Genomic DNA, 5,262 nt, shown 5'->3' with positions numbered 1-5,262 from the left:
CAAAGTGTCTTCTAGATATATAAAGCTCCCCTTTAAGTTGCAAAGCTTTACTTGGAGCATTTACAATAAATGCATTATGTTTTCCTGTCACCTTAAAAAAATATGAGCTATGACTGCTAACACAATCTCCTAACTTCTTAGTCCTGCCTCTCAAACTTGTCAGCTGTTGGACTAGATCAGCACAGACTTCCGGTCCTTGACTCCTATTCTCTGCAACCACAGGAAGAAGTTGGGAGTCTCAGAATGAAGATACCTGAAACTTCCCTTTCTCTCTCTCACTGTTTTGAACACCAAAAGGAATACCATGTAACAAAGTATATACAGATATTTTGTGTATGCACATACATATAGACACATATACCATGTCCAAAGTATATCTAATGCAAAGAATTACTTTTGTGAGGAACAGTTCTTACTTTTTTTCTAATGAAAATACTTGGATATTACATAAAATATGTCTTATTTTAGAGGACTTGTAGCTTTATGGTTCAAATCTTCAATTAACTGACAATTCTGCAGTCATTTTGTTTCATTTCTAACTTGCTGCTTTATTGTCTAATTGCACAGGGCCTAATACTCCCTTTGTTTCTTCCAGAGTTTCGAAGTTTAACCTTTTAGCACGAGAAAATGAGAACTTACAGGTCTGTTACTTGAGCAAATTCGCTATCGCCATTCACTTTAAAACAGTGGTTCCCTAAACCACTTTTTTTTGGTTTTGGTTTTGGGTTTTTTTGTTTTGTTTTGTTTTGTGTTTTTGCTTGAGATCCCTAGGCTCTAGCCCGAGAGATTCTAGTTCAGTACAACTGGGGCAGGATACAGGAAAGCTGTTTCTCAAAATTCCCTCAGGTAATTCTGAAATCAGCTCGTTTGGGAACTATTACTTTGCCCTCAGTTTTAGCAGCTGCTTCTTATATTTTACAACAAATATAAAATTTTCTTCTGATATGAATCACAAGTACATTCAGAGAAAATTCCTATCTACCGAGAACTAGATGTAGCAATCTTTTGCAAGAAAATTTTAAAATACTATATAAACAGAAGAGCTAAGACAATGCAGGTTGATGCTGAAAAGTGAGTGGTTGTACCCTCATGAGGCAATTGTTTTCTGCAGTATTAGTAGTCATTCACTGGCAAACAGAGACTGGCTGATAACAGCTGTCATTACTAAATAAAATATGGAAGATCTTTAAGTAACAAAAATGCAACTAAGTAATTAAACAGCTTGAGAAAATGTTTCTAACAGACCTAAATGAAAAGCATGAAATAAGTTGCAGTTTCCCATAGAAATTCAAAGATTTCTTTGCCTCTGGAGTTTACTCTTAATAGGACAAAAAAACTTAAAACCACTACCGTTGAAAACTAAGTTAAATTAAGTGCAAAAATGTAAGAGTAAAATATGTACCACTATATTTTTAAGGATGTTTAAAGCACAGATAGATTTTCAGTCTATTCTTAATGAGTATTAAATGTATTAAAATGAGATATAAAATGTTTGGTACCAAGAATGAACACCACTCCTTCCAAACTTGATACAAAAACCACATTTGGTTTTTCCAGTGTCCTAGATGTCTGTGTCCACTGCAGAATATTTTTTTTTAATGTGTTTTGGCTGCTTTCTTGGCCCACCCCATCAGGAGCCTCAAAGTTAGAGTTGTCGTGCTTCCAGGCAGCTGTGTTATGTACCGGGAAGTCTTATATAGGTAAATATAACTGTCCCATAACATTCTAGGCGATATAGCTCTCGTTCTCCTTGAAATAGTGTACAAGATGTTATATAGGTGATCTGTAACCCAAATCAGCCGGAGTGCTTTTCCAGATATCACCACTGGAGGCCAGGGTGTGGCTAAATACCTGTAGTTGTAGATTCAATTTTCCTCAGAGGAACACCATTTCCACAATTGCTCATAGGTGTCATGATATGAACTTGAAAGGAAGGGTAAACTATCTGTGTCAGTATGGAGTTACATGCATTCTTGAAAAGTTCAGACCCCGTGTGACACGGATGGATAAGACATAAACCTTTTGTATTGGATGTTCTGGTGATCTTACGTTTGGCTCGAGTTCTATTTCAGCAGAGGTAATGTAATAGTTTCAAAATCACTTCAATAATTTCATCTATCTTGCAATTTGGATTAAAACCTCACCATTTTGAAGAGCTGGAATTATTTTGCTTTTGCCACCAAACAATAAAGTAGCAAATCGAAAAACATTCTAAATGAAATCCAACAAATATCCAAAAAGTACTGAACATTCTGGCTGATTGCAGGGATCTTCCTGAAGGTCTTCTTGTATTTAATCACACTCTGAGCTGTGGTGATTTCCTTGTGTCTTTTCTAGGTCCTTATCACCTTGACTGTAAAAGACATGTACAATGTTTGCATCATCAGCATTTTCATCTTTAAAAAGCGAGCAATTCCTGGGGCCCCTGGTTGGCTCAGTCGGTTAAGCTCGGACTCTTTGATTTCGACTCAGGTCATGGTGTCAGGGTCATGAGATCGAGCCCCACGCTGGGCTCCACATCTTAGGGGAGTCTGCTTGAGAGTCTTTCCCTCTCTCTCTCCCCTGCCTCTCTTGCATTCCTCTCTCCTCCCACATCTGCCCCTCCCCCCACTCGCATCCTCTCTTTCTCTCTCAAATAAATAAATCAATCTATAAAACAAAACAAAACAAAAAACCCAAGCAATTCCTGACAACTTAATAAGCTAGCTCTATAAAGCTGAGCTGATGGTATTCTCTGATTATCTGGGGAATTGGTTTATGATTGGGTGTAATCACGTCAGGTATAATCAGAAACAGTTTTATTTTTCTACCACCATTGCTTGCAAACACACCCTGTACTACCTAGTTTACTGACCTCTGGGGAGCGTCTCCATCAGATCTCCTGCTACTATGTTACCAAATCCAGGACACTCTTAGTCTAGAATTCGGCCTCCAATCTGATTTCATGCTCTTCCTCTCTGGCTCCGCTCAGGCCTCCCTGAGAGCTTACAGATTTGGCTGGGGGAAAGAGAGGCAAGAACTTGGTTTTCTTTTTTATTCAACTAACTTCTCTACTCCTTCCTTCACCTCTCATCTTCATCTGATGGGTTCAGTGTTGGGAGCATGGGAAGAAGGACTTGTAGGAAGAAGGGCAAAGTGCTCAAGTGTCAAGTGGTTTTATTTGTTTGTGGTTTTTCTTTATTTTTTTAATTCCAGTACAATTAATATATAGTGTTATATTAGATTCAGGTGTACAGTGTAGTGATTTAACAGTTCTATATATTGTTCAGTCCCCATCACCTTTTTCACCCATCCCCCACCCACCTCCTCTCTGGTAACCACCAGACTGTTGTCTGTATTTAAGAGTCTGGGTTTTTGTTTTTGTGTTTTTGTTTTTGTTTTTTGGTCTCTTTGTTTCTTTGTTCATTTGTTTCTTAAATTCCAAGAAATGCAAATCAAAACATCAATGCAATATCAACTCATACCTGTCACAATTGCTAAACTTGAAAACACAAGGAACAACAAGTGTTGGCAAGGATGTGGAGAAAAAGGAACACTTGTTCACTATTGATGGGAATGCAAACTGGTGCAACCATTGTGGAAAAGAGCATAGGGATTGTTTGTTTGTTTGGTTGTTTTTTTTAAATTTTTTAATTGTTATGTTAATCACCATATATTATATCATTACTTCTTGATGTAGTGTTCCATGATTCATTCTTTATGCATAACACCCAGTGCTCCATGCAGAATGTGCCCTCTTTAATACCCATCACCAGGCTAACCCATCCCCCCACCTTCCTCCCCTCTAGAACCCTCAGTTACTTTTTCAGAGTCCATCGTCTCTCATGGTTCATCTCCCCTTCCCACCTACTCCCCTTCATTCTTCCCCTCCAGCTATCTTCTTCTTTTTCTTTTTTTTAACATATGTTGCATTATTTGTTTCAGAAGTACAGATCTGTGATTAAACAGTCTTGAACAATTCACAGCCCTCACCATAGCACATACCCTCCCCAATGTCTATCACCCAGCCACCCCATCCCTCCCACCCCCAACCACTCCAGTAACACTCAGTTTGTTCCTGAGATTAAGAATTCCTCATATCAGTGAGGTCATATGCTACATGCCTTTCTCTGATTGACTTATTTCACTCAGCATAACACCCTCCAGTTCCCTCCACGTCCTTGCAAATGGCAAGATCTCATTCCTTTTGATGGCTGCATAATATTCCATTGTGTATATATACCACCTCTTCTTTATCCATTCATCTGTCAATAGACATCTTGCCTCTTTCCACAGTTTGGCTATTGTGGACATTGCTGCTATAAACATCGGGATGCACATACCCCTTCGGATCCCTACATTTGTATCTTTGGGGTAAATACCCAGTAGTGCAATTGCTGGGTTGTAGGGTAGCTCTATTTTTCAACTGTTTGAGGAACGTCCATCCTGTTTTCCAGAGTGGCTGCACCAGCTTGCATTCCCACCAAGAGTATAGCAGGGTTCCCCTTTCTCCACATCCCCACCAACATCTGTTGTTTCCTGACTTGTTAATTTTAGCCATTCTGACGGGTGTGAGGTGGTATCTCATCGAGGTTTTGATTTGGATTTCCCTGATGCCGAGAGATGTTGAGCACTTTTTCATGTGTCTGTTGGCCATTTGGATGTCTTCTTTGGAAAAATGTCTGTTCATGTCTTCTGCCCATTTCTTGATTGGATTATTTGTTCTTTGGGTGTTGAGTTTGATAAGTTCTTTATAGATTTTGGATACTAGCCCTTTATCCGCTATGTCATTTGCAAATATTTTCTCCCATTCTGTCGGTTGTCTTTTGGTTTTGTGGACAGTTTCTTTTGCTGTGCAAAAGCTATTTATCTTGATGAAATCCCAATAGTTCATTTTTGCCCTTGCTTCCCTTGCCTTTGGCGATGTTTCTAGGAAGAAGTTGCTGTGGCTGAGGTCGAAGAGGTTGCTGCCTGTGTTCTCCTTTAGGATGTTGATGGACTCCCGTCTCACGTTTAGGTCTTTCAATAATTTGGAGTCTAATTTTTCTGTGTGGTGTAAGGAAATGGTCCAGTTTCATTCTTCTGCATGTGGCTGTCCAATTTTCCCAACACCATTTGTTGAAGAGACTGTCTTTTTGCCATTGGACATTTTTTCCTGCTTTGTCAAAGAATTAGTTGACCATAGAGTTGAGGGTCCATTTCTGGGCTCTCGATGCTGTTCCATTGATCTATGTGTCTGTTTTTGTGCCAGTACCACACTGTCTTGATGATGACAGCTTTGTA

Source organism: Eumetopias jubatus, unplaced genomic scaffold, assembly GCF_037043125.1.
Source record: "Eumetopias jubatus isolate StellerSeaLion01/CBP00866 unplaced genomic scaffold, mEumJub1_p1.0 scaffold_15, whole genome shotgun sequence".
In the NCBI taxonomy this organism is placed as follows: Eukaryota; Metazoa; Chordata; class Mammalia; order Carnivora; family Otariidae; genus Eumetopias; species Eumetopias jubatus.
The sequence above is the reverse complement of the archived record's forward strand: the minus strand, read 5'-3'. Positions refer to the sequence as shown.